Source organism: Podarcis melisellensis (genome assembly GCF_964234715.1).
Source record: "Podarcis melisellensis genome assembly, chromosome: 4".
NCBI classification, from domain to species: domain Eukaryota; kingdom Metazoa; phylum Chordata; class Lepidosauria; order Squamata; family Lacertidae; genus Podarcis; species Podarcis melisellensis.
In genome coordinates this window covers 81012198-81034719 of record NC_138531.1, presented here as the reverse complement: position 1 = coordinate 81034719, position 22522 = coordinate 81012198, and the positions used below count along the sequence as shown (strand labels likewise).

Genomic DNA, 22522 nt, shown 5'->3' with positions numbered 1-22522 from the left:
TGAAATGACTATAATTATGGAATTATCAGTAAACAATGAGAAAGTGTCTCTCACAGAGCTATTTCATATTTTAAAACCAGATCGGGATATGTTATTGCTAAATGCAGCGATGTGAACCGAGAAATCTGGAGTGTACATTTGGTTTTGTTGAAGTGTTTAAAGTAATCACTTCAAAGCTTGTCAAATTCCTCAGTACATCTGTGTATCTTTCCCAGTAGATAAAACAACTACACATTAGGTACACCTGGTCCCCGAAGACCTGTATGTAGGTATTTGTTGGCATAATAGATGTAATTACAGTGCAAGTAGACAGACACTTAATGTAAGCATTACTGAAGAATTGATGCTTAGGTAATTGGCTCCTTTCCACTATTATATGCCTGAATCTAGCAGAAAGGTATGAGAAAGGCACAATGCCTGTGATGGTTTAATACAGAACCTTGAAATTTACAGGAACACCAGATAAGTAACTAACTACCATACCTTTCTAATTTCTTTTCACTATTCAAAGGAGAGAAATAAGTAGGCATGCTGTAGCACAAGGATAGTCAATGTGATGCTCTCCAGATGTTCATAGAATCATAGAGCTGGAAGAGGCTCTGAGGACCACCTAGTCCAAGCCCATGCAATGCAGCAATATGCAGCTGTCCCATACGAGGACTGAACCTGAAACCTTGACGTTATCAGCACTACACTCTAACCAACTGAGCTATCTAGGCTTCCTGCTGGACCACAGCACCCATCAGCCCAGGCTGCATAGCCAATGGTCTGGGAAGATGGGAGCTGTAGTCCAGCAACATCTGGAGGCTGGCTACCCCTGCTGCAGCAAACCACAGTCTTAGAATAAAGCTACAGATCAATAGGAATGATTTTTACAAACTTAGAGAGGCCTTTCTTGAAGAAGCATGGGGAAGAATCACTGCTTGCAAAGGACATTTGAAATTAGGCCAAGGGCTGTAAGTTGCCCACCAATGAGATAAAGGGAACAAAGTACTAATGGATTTTTTTAAAAAACAACCATAAATATAGAGGCTTGGATCCTAACTTTTCATTCCATTTAGGAAAGGAAAGCTGCACTTGTGGAAGAGGCCTTGCCACAAAAGGAAGGGGATCCTTCCTTGAATTCAACTGCCCTTCTGTGAATGGAGTCTCCTTTCATTCATGGAAGAAAAAGGCTCTGAGCCAACATCAGTTTTCAGCACAGCAGGATGTTGCAAGGGCAAGTATCAACTTGATTTATACTGAATATATGGATAATTTTTGTGCTTCTGGAGCCTTACCAGCTGAAAATGGATCTTACATTTTCAAAAAAAACCAAACTTCCGCTGAGCAGGAATAGCAACAAAAGATGTACTTCACTGGAGCTACGCCTGCAAACCTCCCTGGGTACCACTACTAGATGGAATGCTAAGTTAAGGTAAAGGTAAAGGTACCCCTGCCTGTATGGGCCAGTCGTGTCTGACTCTAGGGTTGTGCGCTCATCTCACTTAAGAGGCCGGGAGCCAGCGCTGTCTGCAGACACCTCCGGGTCACGTGGCCAGCGTGATGAAGCTGCTTTGGCGAGCCGGCACCAGCGCAGCACACGGAAACACCGTTTACCTTCCCGCTATAAAGCGGTACCTATTTATCTACTTGCACTTAGGGGTGCTTTCGAACTGCTAGGTAGGCAGGAGCTGGGACCGAAGACGGGAGCTCACCCTGCTGCGGGGATTTGAACCGCCAACCATACGATCGGCAAATCCTAGGCACTGAGGTTTTACCCACAGCGCCACCCGCGTCCCTAATGCTAAGTTAGATGGGCGTAATTTTAAAAAGGAAATTGAAAAAGAAGCGAATGAAAAGGAAATACTTAAAGAACTGGGTGGAGAAAATGAGAAGCAAAGAACAAATAAGAGAAGCTCTAACAGAAAGTAAAATAATCTGGTTTAACTGTATACAACTGGAGCAATGGACAAAAAAGTGGTTAAGGGAAAACAAGAATTGCAAAGAATATAAAAAATTTGAATTTTTTTTTAAATAAAAAGGGGAGATAAAGAAAAAAAGAATACAGTAAAGGGGAAACCAGTGAAATTTATAAAATATTAACAGAAATGGAGGATCAAGAAGATCAATTAAAAGAGGTGTGGGAAAAGGAGACAACAGGGCAGATAGATAGTCACAGCTGGGGGAAATTATGGGAGAAACGTACATTGAAAACGCTGTCTATAAGAATAAAAGAAAATCATTATTAAAAAAGTTAGATGGGCCTGACCTGACATTCATTATTCTTCTCTGCTGCCATCCCTTTTTTAATCTATTTATCAACTAGTCAGAAAATGCAAACAAATGCTTATGACAGGTTATGGCTGGTATTCAACTATGTTTTACTCAGAGTAGAAACAGTGAAATTAACAAACACAGCTCAGTTAGGCCCATTAATTACAGTAGGTCTACTCTGAAAACTTAGTTGAAAGCTACCATATGTCTCTTTGCTGGGATTGCTGGGTAGGGGGGAAAAAACCCATTCCTTAAAAAAAGAAAAAGAAAAAAAGGCTCTTCTAGACTCTTCAAACCTATTAAGCTGGTTTTGGTCAACTTGACACAGTCAATTTCCCGACACATTATTGTCTTGTGAGGAGCAGAGAAAATAATGAGCTTCTGCAGCTTCCCAGAAACTGACACCCAGGGTCATGTTGTTTCTGAGCCTGCTGCACAGCTTAGTAGCACTTTCAAACACACTGAAATGACACAGCATCCCCTCCTGAATCAATTCTAAGTCAGGCTCTGAGAAGCTCCATCCAGCAATTAATCCTGAGTGCACCCACTGTGTATTACAACAGATCTACACCCAATGTAACAACGACAAGCTATTAAAATAAAATCTCAATGGTGGCGGATGCTACACTATTGTATATATGACTAATCCCATTTCAACTCTCCCTGAAGCGATTTCTGAATTAGAAAAAAAAATGGGACTCTCTCAGAGTATAAGGCCAATTAAGGCCAATTGGAAACAATTAATGTGAATCTCCCTAAAGATACTCAAACGAGTTTAAAACTTTCTTTACCATTTTCTTGGCTTACCTCGCCTAGGAACCATTTATATATCTCCCAGCCTTGGTTCTCTTATTTCACCCATCTCTTCATAACTGAGAAGAAGCCTCAAGCCCAGTAGCAGCGGGGGGGAAACTTTCCTTGTTATGTACACGGATATTTTACTTTTATTTTTGTCCTGGCTTGCCTACCAGCTATGTAAATTGCAATGCTATGCTCCATAAATTCATTTGTGCAGGTGGAAAAAACATTGGCTTAAGAAAAAAACGTATTGAAGAGAACACAGGTTCAAGGTGTCAAAGCTGCCTTTAACATGAAAAGTCATTACAGAGCTATTTGAAAGTTAGGACACACCTGACCATTAGGTCTAGTCGTGGATGACTCTGGGGTTGCGGCGCTCATCTCGCTTTATTGGCCGAGGGAGCCGGCGTACAGCTTAAGGGTCATGTGGCCAGCATGACTAAGCCGCTTCTGGTGACCCAGAGCAGGGCATGGAAACGCCGTTTACCTTCCTACCTATTTATCTACTTGCATTTTGATGTGCTTTCGAACTGCTAGGTGGGCAGGAGCAGGGACCGAGCAACGGGAGCTCACCCTGTTGTGGGGATTTGAACCGCCAACCTTCTGATCAGCAAGTCCTAGGCTCTGTGGTTTAACCCACAGCGCCACCCGCGTCCCAGGACACACATAGTCAAGGATCAAATGAACTTGGAGTGGATCTGTGCTGGCTTGTTGCTCTCCCCAACTACTGAATCCATGGACTGGGTGCAGATGTCTGAAAAGAGCCACCTACAGCACCCCAAATTCACCAAGTGCATTTTGCATCTGGCAGTTGGCCACTTGCGACCAAATGAAGGTGCCCAGGTGCCAGGATGGTGCCTAACGTCTCCACCATCTGGAGGTACCACCAAGTTTACCAAGTTTTATTGCAGCAAAAGCCAGTGACACTAAACACCACAAGATCAAACAAAAAGAAATCAACAACAACATCAGAAAAAAAAAGATTACACAAGGGAACTTCGCAGTGTGCTATTCAACAGAAGAGATTTACGCTTCCTGATTAAAAAGGTAAAGGTACCCCTGCCCGTACGGGCCAGTCTTGACAGACTCTGGGGTTGTGCGCCCATCTCACTTAAGAGGCCAGGGGCCAGCGCTGTCCGAAGACACTTCCGGGTCACGTGGCCAGCGTGACATCGCTGCTCTGGCGAGCCAGAGCCGCACACGGAAACGCCGTTTACCTTCCCGCTGGTAAGCGGTCCCTATTTATCTACTTGCACCCGGAGGTGCTTTCGAACTGCTAGGTTGGCAGGCGCTGGGACCGAGCAGCGGGAGCGCACCCCGCCGCAGGGATTCGAACTGCCGACCTTTCAATCGGCAAGTCCTAGGCGCTGAGGCTTTAACCCACAGCGCCACCTGCGTCCCACGCTTCCTGATTACTAAAGTGCAAAATTTAGCCACCTCATATGATATTGAGCTTGAGGAATCTTCCAGGAGGTATTTTCGTAGAATTTCGGGGGAGGATTCCAAATAATGTTGTAGGGGTATAAATTTTGATAAAAGCGGCAAAATAAGTTGAACTCGTTCTTCACTATAAAATTCGCAAAATAGAAGGATGTGTGTGACAGATTCTAGCTTATTAGACATACAGGGGCAGAGACGTGCATGCATTGGTACCCGCGTGAATTTGCCGTACAGCACTGCTGAGGGCATTGTCTCAAAGCGGGCTCTAGAGAAAGTCCATCTATAAGCTTTGTTAGTGATGTTAGTTAAGTAAGGGGCCGCTGCAAAATTAGGCCAAGCTTTTAAACATCTATACGTCTCCGGGACATCTGGAGGTACATGTCTGGGGGTCCTTGGATCTTGACTGTTTTCACACACTAGCAACACATCCTGTAGAATTTTATCTGTTATGTTTTATTTACACAAACAGAATGAATTTCAGGAGCCAAAAAGTCATATTGAAAAACTGCTTTCGAGCAGTCTGGCCCCCAAATGGCAACTAGACTTTCCATTTTGGCGACCGCAACCCTGCTTTAAGGAGCCATTTGGTGGCTAGCTTATATAGCTGAGTTTCTAACACTGGATAAGCAACTAATTATGCATAGGCACTTGACACGAACAGCTCTTTTCAGTTGCTCAAAGTTGGGAGAATAGAACTGGGGTGCTTAGCAAGCATTGGAGATGGGGCTACCCAGGTAAGCTTGTGTAACAGCTCAACTCTGGTGCATAGTCACAAAAAATGGGAAAAACTTCTGGAAAACATTCCCTTGAACACATTCTGTATCCTAAAGGAGGAAAAACAGGTCTAGGATGATTTGAAGTCTATCACTCTACCTTGAGAATATAGGACCTCTGGAAGAAAACGGTATCTATTTTCCAGCTCCTAGAATTCCATCCTAATTTCTTTGCATAAATAGATCAGATGACTTTAAAGTCAAGAGAAAGGTCAAGATAAAATATCAGTGTATTTAATGCACATGTATTAACTGGCACAACCGGCAAACCTCAAATGTTACTTTATTATGAATATTGACAACTTCGTGGGTGGCACTGTGGGTTAAACCACAGAGCCTAGGACTTGCTGATCAGAAGGTCGGCGGTTCGAATCCCCGCAACGGGGTGAGTTCCCATTGCTTGGTCCCTGCTCCTGCCCACCTAGCAGTTCAAAAGCACATCAAAGTGCAAATAGATAAATAGGTACTGCTCCGGCGGGAAGGTAAACAGTATTTCTGTGCACTGCTCTGGTTCGCCAGAAGGGGCTTAGTCATGCTGGCCACATGACCCGGAAGCTGTACGCCGGCTTCCTTGGCCAATAAAGCGAGATGAGCGCCGCAACTCCAGAGTCAGTCATGACTGGACCTAATGGTCAGGGGTCCCTTTACCTTTACCACTTATAAAGTCAGCAGCATGGCAAAAGTTAAATTGAGTTGCTCTTTGACTCAATTAAAACAGGGAGAAGCCTGACCATCGTAGATACAAAGTACAGGTAACACACAACTTGTGCGTGTTTAACACACGCGATTTCAACTTTGCATAGTTGAAGGCCAGCCGGCTGAAATCACACAAGTTAAATGCAGAGAAGGTAGAGAGCTTAAAAGCTATTTTTTGAGCAGGGTTTTCCCGGTGTGGAAATAACTTCTAAGCTCTCAGGCTTGTTGACCGGGCTCTGGTGGGCTCTCTCAAGACCTGGCGAGAGCTTCTCAAAGTCCATGCAAGAGTCTCTCTGGTAAGCTCTCTGTCTTGCTTAGCAGGGGCAGCGGGGAGGAGACCTGTTATGTACTGAAGTTCTCATCCTGGGGCAGCAGGGGGATACTGTAGATAGTTATGCAAATGAAGGATCGAAAGTGACGTTCAGTGATTGGATGGATACTGTAGATAGTTATGCAAATGAAGGATCAAAAGTGACGTTCAGTGATTGGATGGATACTGTAGATAGTTATGCAAATGAAGGATCAAAAGTGACGTTCAGTGATTGGATGGATACTGTAGATAGTTATGCAAATGAAGGATCAAAAGTGACGTTCAGTGATTGGAAAGTTGTTACAGTAACGAGGTTCTGGAGCTCTATATAAGCAGGATGACTGAGCCCTTCAGCTCAGTTCTGTTCCAGCTTACAAATAAAGAGCTGCTTTGGAGAAATCGCTGTGTCGTCTGATATGTTCACCCACAACTTAACAATACCCATTTGGCACACTGGCTCTGGAGGGCAAGCTGACTCACGTAGGGTGGTTCCGAACGGGTTGTTTGAGTACATGCATCCTTGCGTACATGCACCATTCCTGGAAGGTAACCCCTATGCAAGATGCAAATTACCTGTAGATAGAAAAAGATTTCCTTTCCATTCTTTTCCTCAAAGAATTCTGGGCACTGTAGTTCACCTCTCTGAGAGTTACAATTCCCAGCAATCCTTAACCAACAGCAGTGCCCAGAATTCTTTGAGGCAAGGTGTTGCTTTAAAGGTGTAGTGTGTACATATGAGGCAGCTTTCTATGTACGCATATTATTGTGTTTAATGGGGCTTACTTCCAGATACATGCATATGAGATCACAACCCTAATGTTTTACTAGTATAGTTCAATTTTTCATGCCCCATTTGAAGTTTAATGATAACATTAACTTTGTATCTCCCAAGCAACATAATTTCAAACATATTTGTGTACTATGTTATAGAGATTTAATAACCCCTGCCCTTTATTTTAATATCCTGAATTATATATAAAACTAGGTTTTTTTGCATTTATCCTTCCAAGAACAAAGCCATAGCAAGCTTTTTGCCAGGATAGTGTCAGATAGCATCCCTTAGGCTGTCTTAGAAAAGTAGAGGCAATTTCAGTTATTTTTATTACATGTGCTCCAAATGAAAACACACTACCAATGTTACTTGGGTTTATTGCTCTGCAGAACTTAGGGGTGTAAGTACAGTGATATTATTATTATTATTATTATTATTATTATTATTATTATTATCCATAACTTCTTATTGCAAATTCATGATGAGTCCATAATAAAAGTGCATTTAGGCTCCAGTCTAAAATGTTTTTGACATGCTTACAATATGGTAAAACTACAGTTCTACACACACAAATCTAGAAGCAAGTTTCATTGAACTCAGTGGTTTGAGTGCTTAGGGTAGCAGTTTCCCACCCTATGCCTAAAGGCATTACTAGCAAGTGGGTCCCTTTGGAAATCAATAGATCATGTTTCCACTTAATATGATTAGGGCTGGGATGCCACTAGAGGAAAACCAAAACGCTTAATGAAGTTTGTGACAGCTTCAGAATACTTGTAAGTGCCCTTGATTCATTTCCAAACATTTAAACTCTACTGACATAAGTCATCCATCCTTTTTAGTTGCTCCTTCCATGATCTTCAGTAATCAATAAAATATTTTAGGCCTCAATGTTCCCATGTGGCAGCATCAGATGTCGGCATAGCATCATGAGAGAACACAAACCAATCTGTTTCTGCGTCCAGTCCTTTGGCTTTTATTCTTAACAAAATAACGAGACGTTCCCCATTACTGATTCAAATACTAAACGCTTGCTGGAGATTTATTCATATGGATTTTTAATTGCATTTTAGTGCTTCTTCTATTTGTAAAAATGGTATTTTCGTATATTACCATTTCCATTCTGTAGAATCCAGTACACTATGATAAATGAAAGAAGCATTAGAATGTGGGAAAAATCAATATGAGTATTTAAAGTAATCATGCTGCAGAGCACCTGAATGGAGCTCATGGACCACAGTTTAGGAACCCTTGAAGTGGAGGAATCACCTCTTTAAAAGATATGGCCACCTTATGCTTCCTTTATTACAGGTATGCCATTCAAACATAGGCAAAGGGGCCTTTTCAGTAGTGGCACCCTGGTTATGGAATGCCCTCCCTTAAATGGCTCATCTGGTGCTTACACTGCATTCACCCCTCCCGTGCCAGGCAAAAATAGTTTGGTTCACCTAGGCATTTCAACAGTAATTTTGGCTGTTTTAGCAATTTTATTTATTGATTTATTATGGTATTTGTACTGTGATGTAAATGGTTAGAGACTCCTCTAATGTCTCCTAAATAAAATGAAGGGTGATATATAAATAGTTAAAATGAATAATTAAGATGGTGCCTTCTGTGACCCATGCCTGCATAATTTGAAATGAGTTAGGATTTATTTATTTTTTAATTGGGTGACAGCCCTGGTGTAGTTTCAACTGGTGTAGTTGAAACACACCAGCAGAGCCCATCCATCACTCTTGACAGAGTGTTTAAGGTAAAGGGACCCCTGAACCATAGGTCCAGTTGTGGATGACTCTGAGTTGTGGTGCTCATCTCGCTTTATTGGTGAAGGGAGCTGGCGTACAGCTTCCGGGTCATGTGGCCAGCATGACTAAGCCACTTCTGGCGAACCAGAGCAGCGCATGGAAACGCCGTTTACCTTCCCGCCGAAGCAGTACCTATTTATCTACTTGCACTTTGACGTGCTTTCGAACTGATAGGTTGGCACTGCACCAACTTCTCTGCTGCATTATGCCTAAACTCCAGTAAACAACAATGACCCACCTTCTGGAAAGCTAATAGAACAGCTCCGCCCCCATCCTGGAAGACTGGTGGAGATTGCATGGCAGCCTTTCCCAAACCTGAGTCCCTGAATATTGTTGGACTACAACTCTCATCATCTCTGACCACTGGCTGTGCTGGCTCGGGGTGATGGGAGTTGTAGTCCCAACAGCATTTTGGGGACCCAAGATTGGGAAAAGATGTTTTAGAGCAGGCACCCCCAAACTCAGCCCTCCAGCTGTTTTGGGACTACAATTCCCATCATCCCTGACTACTGGTCCTGTTAGCTAGGGATGATGGGAGTTGTAGTCCCAAAACAGCAGAAGGGCAGAGTTTAAGGATGCCTGTTTTAGAGTATTCAAAGCACTCATGAACTGGTTAGGCTTATGACTGGGCGAGTGCAGTGGATAACTGTAATCGGTGAGGGCTTCTGCATCCTATCCTAACCAGGGCTCAGCTGTCCTTGAAACAACCATGTAGGACAATTTGCGAAGATCTCATTTTGAATGAGACTTTCTTTAGTCTCATTCACTTGAATTGCTTTGAGTAGGTCACTCATTCTGAGCTTCATTCCCGGGTCTGTAAAATGGGAACAAGGGCTCACTAGCATCTATCTAAAGCAGTTGTAACAGTAGCCTCTCTCAGCTGTTTATTTCCCCCAAACCACCATTCAGAGGAGAAACAGGACATAATTCAGACCTGCAAAAAAGGCTTGTTTAATTAGTTCTGTGCTGTGGTCACTTCCACAGAACTTTACTCTCCTCCGCTCTCTAAACACAGATAATTGCCATGGTAACTCTTGTATTTCAAGGCTCTTACATATACGCTCACACCGTTCGTAAAGAGACACAAAGCACAACAATGTGGACTTGAACCTGTAAATCATTTGAGTGGGCTCTTTTATGATTTATTGTTACATCTCTGTCAGAATTTAAGAGAGCCTTGGAGAGGCTCTAAAAAATAATGAGGTTCTTTTCCTACAGAAAATAAAATAAATCATATTTTTAGATACTTAGGCATACACTTTGACATCTTTCATAAACAAAAAAAGAATAAAAAGGGGGGGAAAGACAGGATGTCATTTGTAACTTGGGTACGAAATTATGGATGTTTCCCTATGCCACCTGAAGACAGGAGATTCCTTAGGGAGGGCTAAACTTCAAGCGCAAAGAGCAAACCAGAGCACCTCCAAAGATAATTTATGAAGACAGTGAGCTGTGACATATTAGAAACTCTGGAGAATCCAGTTATAATCTTTTCTGAGAAAGAATTCAAAAAGCAGAATGGATAGGTTTTGAATTCATAATCTGGCCATTGCAGGCCTGATCCTTCCTTCTCCTTTTCCTTCGTTGCTGCAACAGTTCCTAGATGTCAACAGGTTGTCAACATTTTTTGGACATACTGTTTGGTTGGAGAATTGCTTTTCAGAGCACAAAATTTGGAGAACTGCAACTTTTGAAGCACGGCTGTGTTTCAGTTTGCCTATTGGTCTGAGAAGTGCAAATTAGGTAATTTCTCATTAAAATGCAATCAGAATTAAATTTCTCCTCCATCCCTAACCCTACATCTGGGGTGGGGAACCTGCAGGTGTTTGGATTGCTACTTCCATCATTCCAAGTCTGCATAGCTAATGGTAAGGGATGATGGGAGGTGTAGTGCAGCAACACCTGTAGGTTACAGGTTCCCCATCCCTACCCCGCTGTAACTCAAAAAGCTGAAATATTGGGAGTGACTAAGAGACATGGTCCGTATAGTTAAAGCTATGGTTTCCCCAGTAGTGATGTATGGAAGTGAGAGCTGGACCATAAAGAAGGCTGATCGCCGAAGAATTGATGCTTTTGAATTATGGTGCTGGAGGAGACTCTTGAGAGTCCCGTGGACTGCAAGAAAATCAAACCTCTCCATTCTGAAGGAAATCAGCCCTGAGTGCTCACTGGAAGGACAGATCCTGAAGCTGAGGCTCCAATACTTTGGCCACCTCATGAGAAGAGAAGACTCCCTGGAAAAGACCCTGATGTTGGGAAAGATGGAGGGCACAAGGAGAAGGGGACGACAGAGGAAGAGATGGTTGGACAGTGTTCTCGAAGCTATGAACATGAGTTTGACCAAACTGCGGGAGGCAGTGGAAGACAGAAGTGCCTGGCGTGCTCTGGTCCAGGGGGTCACAAAGAGTCGGACACGACTAAATGACTAAACAACAACAAAGAGACATGGACCATGATGGGTTCTTCACCAGAACCTGCTTTCTGAATGTTACGTTTGATTGTGAGATGTGTCCAGTTGTTAAAGGTTCAGTGGAAGGGGAAAAAATCCCAGTGTCTTCAGCTGTCAGAAACTAATGTAGTTCTTTTTAATGATGGTGGCTTGCATTAGACTGTGATGTGTGATTCCCCATCTCTTTTGGTTGCGAAATTGTCTTGCTTGCAGATGTTTGTAATTACCTTAACACAAATTCACCATTGTGATTTAAATGTGAGATGCAGGAAATGAAGGCAGACTGTGGGGAGAAATCAAATCATTCTCTTTCTCCCCTGCCTGTCTCCAAAGCAGAGAGCAGTTATTCTGGGTGTTTAGGCATGTCAGGAACTGGGAGAAGAAGAAAAAGACGGACGAAAGAAATGGCTTTGTGTCTTTGGTAAAACTGTTGACATTTTCTCTTCATGGTTAGAGAACTAAATATCCTTCCTTGCCATTTGGAAAGCTTTCCACAGTTCATTCTTACAGTTCCAGTGATATTTTATCAAAGATATGAAAGCTTTTAAAGAATGTTGGCCGAATTGCCTCATGATCAATATGTCCACATCAAGAAGGGCTGGAACATTTATGTTTATTTTCAGTGGTTTGCTAGCACAAATGGAGCTCTGCCCCATCAATTGCAGTCTAACCCCACCTAACCCTCTTCTGCCTGACATTGTACCGGAAGTCTGTGTGGTGTAGTGGTTAGACAGTCAGACTAGAACCTGGGAGACAAGAGTTTGAATCCCCACTTGGCCATTATGCTCATGGAATGACCTTGGGCCACAGGGGTATTTGTTCCATAGGGAGGAGGAAGCAAAGAAGCTCCCACTCTGCCCTCCTCCTTTGTGTTACTGGTGGTTCTCTACTTATTTTCTAGCGTTCTCAAATGTGCAAGGAGCCACTATAGGAACACTGGCAGAATGGTGATGCTTGCCAGCTCTTTACATCTTAACGGGAGGTGGAAGTCAAATTGGCACAGTGGATTGTATCAAGTCTCTTATGTCCGCATTTGATTAATATGTTCTGGATAAACCAAGTTCATCGTGGTGTATTGTCTTTTGAGAAAGTCTGCCTCCAAAGCATTTATGAGCCTGCTCCATATCTTGTGGGCAGATTGGACTGGGTGCACAGGATCCCAGTACAGTGGTACCTCAGGTTAAGAACTTAATTCATTCTGGAGGTCCGTTCTTAACCTGAAACCGTTTTTAACCTGACCAAGCTTTTGACCAAACTGCGGGAGGCCGTGGAAGACAGGAGTGCCTGGCGTGCTCTGGTCCATGGGGTCACGAAGAGTCGGACACGACTAAATGACTAAACAACAACAACACCACCACTTTAGCTAATGGGGCCTCCCGCTGCTGCAGCATGATTTCTGTTCTCATCCTGAAGCAAAGTTCTTAACCTGAGGTACTATTTCTGGGTTAGCGGGGTCTGTAACCTGAAACGTCTGTAACCTGAAGCGTCTGTAACCCGAGGTACCACTGTACTGACAATAGGGGACGTTTCCTCTTGGGACTGCAGTAGGATTTACACTTTGTCAGCATGTCTATTCAGGGCTAGGCCAAAACATTTTGCTTCCTGAAGTGAAGGACAAGATGGCGTCTTCCCCCAGTCTATATACAAAAGTCAACCAAACTAGCTGTCAAATCTTTCTTCGACAAGGGCAGCAGGCACACACAGTTCCCCACCATCCAACACCTGCTGTCTGAAGTGGCGGCCTCCATCTGCCTAATCGTAGGGCGAGGCCTGTGTCTTTTGGCACAAGCAGAAGAAGGAAGTTGAGGAAGGTCCTGCTCTGCCCTGAAACAGAGGATGGAGATGGTTGAATAGCATCTTTAATGCTTAGAAGGATGGAGTACGCCAGAGATTAATCTTTCCAAAGAGAAATAGTGAACCAAGTAGAATTAACGAATTAAGGCTTAAATAGACAACTCACTGAGGGGAAACCCCTTATTAAGATTTTATTTCAGGAGTAAACTATGGATTTTGCTCCAAGTATATTTCTTTTTTGTTTATTTCTGTGCAAAGCTAGTGCTGATTTAGACCATGCAACTTTAAAGAGCTGAAAGCCTCTCCTATCTTCACTATTTCTGAACAATGTTCCAATACAGAAACCAGGCCTAAAGCTGGCACTTCTCTAAAGGCAAAAGGCATAGCAATTTTGGCAGATGGTTGTAGATTTTCCTTCTGCTTCTTCCATTTGTTTCAAGCTTCTCTGGCCCCTGATACCCACCAGCCATGAAGCACACATTCTTCAGGGGGGAAGGAAGAGAAATTGCTTTTAGGAATGGTGTCTGAAAGAATGCAGTGAAAATGGGACATCTGTGGAGACTTTCCTGGGGAAAGGGTGTTGACCTGTAGAGCACGGGTAGCCAACGTGGTGCCCTGCTGAAGTTGCTGGGCACCAGCATCCATCAGTTCCCAGCCAGCATAGCTGCTGATTGGCTACTGCTCTGCTCTGCAGACTTCTTGGGAAACTGAAAGTCAACACAGTTCTGTCTCCCTCTCACTGCCTCTAGGGTGCTTTCACCACAATCCAGATGAACCGGTTTGGAATTGAAACCCATTTTGCATGCTGCTCAGGAAATTTTTGCAAAATAAATAGAATGAATAAATTCAGACTTGCTGCATATAGGTTGGAGAGCAGTGTGTGACATACATTTTCAGGACTACGATTGAGAGTTGCATCAGGGATGCTGATCTTCCAACTTCTTCTGTTATGTGGGACACAAAACATAACTGAAAAGTGGAAAGTACCAGAGAAGCCTTCTTCATCATCATCGACCAAAGGGACTGAATGACTGGTTTTAAAACAGACTCCTTGGCAGAAGGTAGAGTTTTGCAGGAACGGTGGAAGATCTTGTGGCAAACTTTCTTTCCTGGTCCATTGTCTGGAGAACAGAATGGCCCCTGAGAATTCTTACATTTGGTAAATGCAGCCATTTACCTGGTGTTGCAAAGGAATTCCAAGAAATCAATAAATCAGTGCCATTTTGAAGTCAGTGGTTAAAATTATGCAATTCTGAAAGTCCCTTTTTTTCAACCCACCATCTCGATTCAAAATGGCATCTAAATGCATCCAAACACTGACAAAAACTTGCTCCTTGATCTCAGGAACCATAACACAAACTTTGGTTAAAACCAATGCAGTTTTGAAAGGTTCTGTCTGCCATCTTGATTCGAAATGGCGTCCAGAAGTATACAGACATAGACAGAAACCTTCATGATAATGCAAATGTTGATTGTAATATCTTAAGAGGCGTCCAACTGCAGAGCAGACAAGCAAACAAATATCCAAAAATATATAGGAGGTACAGAAGTGAGCTTCAAATATTTTTCCTGCTTTAATCAAAGGTGAATGAAAAAGAAAATGCAGTGTGATGAAATGATTGACCACTTTACAAGCTGCTTTAAACAAAGTGCTAAAAGGGGAAAACCCTCACACAATTCTATTGCTGTGTACCAGGTACTGTATCATAAGATAGAGAAAAAGAGCGTCATTGCTATCTGAGAAATATGTAGCACGTAAATTGTCGGGATGCTACGCATAAGTTTAATGCTTCTGAAAATGCAGCTGATAAGACTTCAAAACATTGGACAGATTTTCAGCTCGGATAGTAAAATATTCCAGAAATTTAGTAAACCAGGGGTACAAGCTGACTTGTTTAAAGTGAGATTTGACGGTCTCTGTTATCATGGCTGTTTCCTGAGAGACACTTTATGGAAGGTGGTTTTATGATGCATTCCTGAAACACCTCCAGATTTCAAATATGCAATATAAACCACCTTATGAAAACTTCAGAGCTAGCCCTTGATTTATAAATAGCTCCACACCTACTTTAGATGTAAGAGAAAATCTGAGATCAAGAGGAGCCACTTAAAGATACAAATACACAGGTTAACGCGGGAGGACTTGTTTAAGGACCCACAGTATCAAAAGTCAGGAGCATACCCACCAACATTTCTCCGGTGAAAGGGACTCCTATTCTATAATGATAATTTTACTATTTATAGCCCACTAATCTTACTGGGTTACCCTAGCCACACTGGGTAGCGTCCTAATGACTAAACTATATAATGCATACTCTCCAACATTTCTCCCATGAAAATAGGGATACCCTATTCAATAGCAGCAGCAACAACAACAGCAACACTCCATCCTTCTGACTGGGTTGCCCCAGCCACTCTGGGCAGCTTCCAACATATATTAAAACATAATAAAACATTAAACATAAAAAAAAATCCTTCCCTATGCAGGATTGCCTTCAGACAGCTTGGGGGTCAGATAATTCTATACCTTCCAAAATTTCTCCACTGAAAATAGGGACATCCTAAGGAAAAGTGTGACATTCCGGGATCAAATCAGAAACCAGGGCAGCTTCTCTAAATTAGGGACGTCTCTGGAAAATAAGGGACACTTGGAGGGTCTGCAGGAGGCCACCTTGAATATGAAAGACACATCTTCTGTTAGGGAAAGACACACTGAATTTTAACAAGATTGTCCACAAGAAAATAAATTGTATTCCCTTTGGCCTGGCGGTGCTCTCTTCCTTGTTAGCTTTCTGCCATTCTCCTCTCACAGGCAGGCAATTTGGGGAATCAGTCTAACACAGTTCCTGACATTCTCTCGCCCAGGGGTCAGCAAACTGTTTCAGCAGAGGGCCGGTCCACCATCCCTCAGACCTTGTGGGGGGCCGGACTATTTTTTTTTGCAGGGGGGAAATGAACGAATTCCTGTGCCCCACAAATAATCCAGAGATGCATTTTAAATAAAAGTACACATTCTACTCGTGTAAAAACACCAGGCAGACCCCACAAATAACCCTTAGATGCATTTTAAATAAAAGGACACATTCTTCTTATGTAAAAACACGTTGATTCCCGGACTGGATTGAGAAGGTGATTCGGCCGGATCTGGCCCCCGGGCCTCAGTTTGCCTACCCATGGTCTAGCCTGTCCAAGCAACTTCAGTCACTATGGGCAGAGATCAGGGTTGACTCCTACACCGGTGATGACTCCAGTGCACCTCTCTACATTCTCTCATAGATTTTGCCATTTATTCCTCTGTGGGAAAAGTGAAGGCGAAACTGTCCTTCAAAACTTGCACACGCTTGTTAAGGATGCTGTACTGGTTGCAGTATGTCCCCCACCCCCACCCCCCAGTTTCACTCATCATCATTCGGGTGTTTTGTTTCCTGTTAAATTCTTAACTCTTTGATCATTTGGCTTGCATGTTTGTCCATTTCCATTTGTGACCTAGACCTTTATTGCTTTATTATTTGGGGCGATATTTTCTCACTTTACCAGTCAAGATCTAGTGCTAATGAAGAGCAATAATTCTCCAGCAGGCCAGACTGTTTATACTTTGGGATGATTCACTTCGCATCCAGGCGACTCAAAGAAATAGCGTAAACTAATGCTGCTTCATTATACTGTGCGTCGTAAAATGACCCTCCCTTGATGGTAATAGCGGTGTGATGCTTTGTTGACAGTTCTTTTAAAAAATAAGGGGACACCACAACAATATACAAGGAGAAAAAATGCCGATGGGTAAATTTAGTATGGTACATGTATAATGCAGGAATTCTGTTCTGACTCTGTCATACTTGTAGCGCCTAAGAAACGCTTGTGGTTTTGAGGCATACAAATAAAATCCAACAGATATTCCGCGCTTGGCCGTGCCAGTGTTTTATTGTCTAGAAGGGGGTCCCTATGCCCATATATATTAAAGTGTGCACCTGCCTTCAATAAGCCCACATTAGGGTATGCAAGTGAATTGAATGCCAAATTTGCCTTGTAAAGTATGTGTAAAAAAGTGCAGACATGTTGCTGGAAAAAAAGAGGATTTTTTAAAAATGGTTTTTGTTTTAGGCATAACTGAAGAAATTTAGCTGTGATGAAAGTGTCTGAAAAGGGCAGTGAAGCAATAAAAAAAGCTTACATTTTAAGAACTTTTTATTATTATTAAAAAAAATCCATTTTCTCCAAAGTGAAGTACTTTAAAGCCCCATTGATTTCAGTGGAGAAAATAAGACATGCCCTTAACACATGTGGGATGTAAGATGGCTTAACTGTACCATGACATCCATGGATATGTATATGTATTTATTTATTATCTATTAAAATAATTTCTATACGAATATATAAAAATCTCAAAGAGGTACACAACCTATGTTAAGTCGTGTGCCTACCAGTTGGAAGACAAATGAGACCAAAATAAGGTCATGGTTTCTACATACTTGAAGAACTCCCTAGCTTTGCAGAATCACAAACCAAGATTAAAATAAAATAAGCCAAAGCCCACCAAAATGGTCTCACGAGGACTAGTGACTTAGAGAATGTTGTTGCAATTGCATCTATAGAGATATGGGATACTGTATTAGAATAACTCACCCCATTGCCTGGAAAGATAACTTCCAGGTTAATATTAAGTGCCAATGACTGGAGCTTCTGGGAAGTAGGGGATGTGTTGCTTGCCCAATCACAGCATGTGTGCTGTAGGAGGTAAAAGAAACTCCATTCTCTGCACTACAAAATATTTCAGAATGAGAAAGGGGGGGCTATTTCCCTTTCCCACTTCATTTTTTTAGCTTTATGTTTATAAAATGCTCATGTGACCACTTTCCTAATTGCTTCCTGTCGCTCCGCACTGGACCATCTTGCTTCTGATCTCTCACCATGGTAGCACCTCTTGACCAAGTTATTAGCATGCTGGTTATGACCTTCCACAAATATGCCTGCAAGGATGGCGATAAGAACACCCTAAGCTAGAAGGAACTGAAGGAGCTGATACAGAAGCAGCTCACCATTGGACCGAAACTGCAGGACGCAGAGATGCAGGCATTAATGAAAGATCTGGACCGCAATGGGGACCAAGTGGTAAACTTCCAGGAATACGTCACTTTCCTGGTTGCCCTGGCAATGATTTACCACGAAGCTTTGAGTTTGTAAATGTACACCCCAGTGGGGCGAGGTGTCGTGGTTTGGGATTATACCTCTGTAGGCGGTTTCACATCCAATAAAATTTAAGTTTTGTAAAAAATAAAAAAATAAAAATAAAATGCTCATGTGTTTTAGAGCCACGAGTCCCAAATCTGGCTCCCCAATACTCTATAGCAGTATAGTTCTTAAAATTCACAGAGTTTGGAGAGAAATTCACTACTGTTCACATTTAACGGCGAATCTGCCTAATTCATGCTTTCCATAACAATATGAGGAGGTAGAGCATAGTCTTCGCCACAGCTAGAAGCCATTGATAGCCTTGTGCTCCATGAATTTGTCGAATCCTCTTTTAAAGCGATTCAAGTTGGTGACCCTCACAGCCTCCTGTTCCACAGTTTAACTAGGCGCTGTGTGAAGGACTTCCTTTAATCTACCCCAAATCTTCCAAAACACCTAGCATCTGAATAACAGGAGTGTAGATCATTTATTAAAATGTGAAGAATTTGATCAAAACATAATTTGGTTTAAAAATAGAGCATGGAGTTTCTTTGCTGTTAGCTCATGCTTATAATTCACACACAGGAGAAGGCTTGTTTGTGGCAAACTTCCAAACACAGTTCTGGGATCTGTTCACTATTGTAAAGTTAATACCTAAAGACAATTGTGAGCCAGATGGATATTAGAAGAGCATCTGCCAACCTGGTGCCCTCCATATGTTTTGGACTACATTTCGCATCAATTCGAGCCAGAATGGCCATGTTATCTGGGGCGGATGGGCTGTTGTAGAGCATTTTTTTAAATCTATGCTGCAACCCTGTGAGGAGATGAGCTGTTATATTATATGCACCAAGTGATTTTTCTAGATAGCCAGCTAGGATCGCCCCATACAGGGAAAGAAATATTTCAGCTTATTGAAATTTATAGGAAGATTTAGAAAAAACACACAAGTGAAGCTAATTCAGTGAGTCCAGGATTGGGAGTGTTAATCAGCTGTTGAAAGAGGGGAAAGTTTTTTTTAATAAAAAAAAATCCACTGGGCTGTCTGAAACCTACTTGTGATTCCCCCCCAGCTCTTTGGCTTCTGGCCTAGATTTGCACTATAGATACTGAAACTTAACTACTTTGTGGATGAAGCCTTCAGATTTGGACTAACTGCAAATTTTGGATAAATGAAGTGGATATAGCAAAGGGTTTGCCTTCCTCTCTTCATCTGTAGCTGAAGTATCCTAAAAACATTCATAAGCAGGAGTCATTGATGATAAGCCCCCTTTTATTATTATTTAACAAAATTTATATACAGTGGTACCTCGGGTTAAGTACTTAATTTGTTCCGGAGGTCCGTTCTTAACCTGAAACCGTTCTTAACCTGAAGCACCACTTTAGCTAATGGGGCCTCCTGCTGCTGCCAGAGCACAATTTATGTTCTCATCCTGAAGCAAAGGTCTTAACCCGAGGTACTATTTCTGGGTTAGCGGAATCTGTAACCTGAAGCATATGTAACCTGAAGTGTATGTAACCTTAGGTATCACTGTACTGCTTGATGGTAATAAAACCTCCAAACAGTTTATAAAAAAGCTTAAAATTATCAGTGATGATTGATAATCAGGGCAATGTTTGAATAAGAACGGGAGTTTAGGACCTGTGAGTGCGGGTGGGGGGAAGTTATATGGGAAATACACAGGGAGTAGAATATGTAGGGTGTAAAATAATAGAATCATAGAACGGTCATCTAGTCCAATGCTCTGCAATGCAGTAATCTCAACTAAAGCATCCATGACAGATGGCCATCCAACCTCTGCTTAAAAACCTCTAAGGAAGGAGAGTCCACAACCTCCTGAGGGAGTCCATTCCATTGTTGAACTACTGCTACTGTCAGAAAGTTTGATCTGATGTTTCGTCGGAATCTGCTTTCTTGTAATTTGAACCCATTGGTTCGAATCCTATTCCCCCAGAGCAGGAGGAAACCATTTTGCCTCACCTTCCTTGTGGCAGCCCTTGAGATATTTGAAGACAGTGAAAATGACACTAGTTATGCAACTCCAGTTTGATTACGCAAGTTATGATGACCTGCAAAATGAACCTGAGATGCTCCAGTGACTCAAATGACCCCTAGGAAAGCAAATGAGGGCACATGTTGAAATCGTTCCAAATTGCTAGTTTAACTTACTATCTGGCACCATGTGGGTACTGTGGGAAGCCCGACACATTTTTGTGCAGGTATACAAGCCCATTTGTATTGATGGCTCTAACTAATTTTAGCTTGAGAAAACAAACAACTGTGGTTTCATTCGAAAATTGCACTTGCACTAGGTTTTTGAGCGACTTCTCAGAACCGTTTAAGTAATCTAACCACTTCTCCCTCTCACCCTGTGAGTTGCAAAAAATGGATCAGAGTTTTATGATCTGTCTTAAAGCCAGAGGTTTTTTTTTTTGGGGGGGGGGTTGGAGGGAGTATTTTTCACATATATGAAATTTCAAGACTAAACATGTAAATATAAAAGTAAATTAGTCCTTAGCACAAGAGTGATTCACTTTATGATCCCTATAAACTCTTATTATAGCAATAATATTTCGTGTCTATGTTTATGCTACAGGACAATAATATGCTGTAACATATAAAGTGAGTTTTCAGGCTCTTTTTGTGAGGTAACTAAATACATGTCTGGAAGCCTGCGGGGGGAAAGGCTGCTTAGGTTGGAGTTGCTGTGAGAAAGTAGCGTGTGAAGGAAGGGTTAAGCCCCTCTCATCTGCAGTTTCTCAGCTGCGAATCCCCCCCCCTCTCAGACATGTTTGACCTATTGATTGTTAAGTATAGTAATTTAATTCACTGAAATTGTAAATGCTTGTATGCATTACTATGTGTTTAAATTCAATTGGTTGGTAACTGAGTCCACTAGTAGTTCCATGTGGCTGGCTAATGTTTGTCACATGGGAGGTATCTAGTGAAGGAGAGACTCCATTTTATGTGAAGCAAGATGACTGTGTTTTAGAATCCACTGTGAACACTGCTGAGTTGAATAGAGTACAGTGGTACCTCTGGTTACATACACTTCAGGTTACATACGCTTCAGGTTACAGACTCCGCCTACCCAGAAATAGTGCTTCAGGTTAAGAATTTTGCTTCAGGATGAGAACAGAAATCGTGCTCCGGCGGCACGGCGGCAGCAGAGGCCTCATTAGCTAAAGTGGTGCCTCAGTTTAAGAACAGTTTCAGGTTAAGAACTGACCTCCGGAACGAATTAAGTACTTAACCCGAGGTACCACTGTATCAGAGTGCTTCTTCTCTGCTTGAAAAAAAGAGCAAAACTGCAAAGCTGCAGGAGAAGGTAAAAGTGAAAATCTCTCATAGGAGCTGCAAGGCATGGTATAACTGAGATACGGAAGGCTGAAAGTGCTGAGCTCTGGAAAGAAAGGAAAATATAGTTGTTTAGAAGTTAGAAGAGACTGCAAACCCATGCTTGGATGAGCATGTGACTATAAATTTCTTGTTTTAATTCATCTATAACTATAACTTTCTGCAAGTAAAGTTTTTGAATGTTAAAGTCTGGACATTGGTTTAATTTCCAAAGAAGGCTGTCAGTCAAATACCGTATTTTTTCATGTATAACACCCCCCCCCCATGTATAAGATGCCACCTATTTTGGGGGGACTCCAAATTAAGAAAATAGGGGGAAATTGCCCCATGTATTAGATGACCCCTCTTTTCTTAACACAATTTTAAAAGAAAAAAACCTAGTCTTATACACGGAAAAGTACGGTATATGATTTAACCGTCTTAGCTATGATTTCACTACCCTTATATTCAACATTGATGTCTTATTACATGTATTTGCTTGTAACACATAGCTTGTGAACGATGTGATAAATTCAGGTTTTGCTTCAAATTCACGGAGGATAAGGCCCTCAATGGCTATTAGTCATGGTGTCTATGTTCTACCATTGGAGGCCGGATTAAATAGGAATCCTTTACCATAGTGGCGCACATTGTGACCAGATGACCTCTGTGGCTGCCTAGTCCCCTGTCCAGGTTCTGCTTCAGGGTTCCTGCTCTCCCTCCTTATGGTTCTTTATCTTTAAACTGGGCTTGGATGAAACAGCCCTTCCAACCGGGGATATCTTCAGACCAGAGGACTATTTTAAGATTGGTCACCCTAGGTGCAAATAGGGGTGCCAGTTCTCTAGTGAGCATGAAGAAGTCACTGGTGCCCATTGTGTCAGGGACTGGCTGGGCACTGAGGAGTGAGCAGCAGGAGAAAGGGG

At 42.3% G+C, this 22522-nt stretch overlaps 1 pseudogene across 1 annotated transcript; it reads left to right on the top strand.

The window, feature by feature from the left end:
- The first annotated feature begins 17983 nt into the window (after positions 1 to 17983).
- Positions 17984 to 18354, top strand: LOC309367711 (protein S100-A6 pseudogene; annotated as a pseudogene). The gene has a single exon. The product of its transcript is annotated as a protein S100-A6 pseudogene (transcript).
- Positions 18355 to 22522: the final 4168 nt, after the last annotated feature.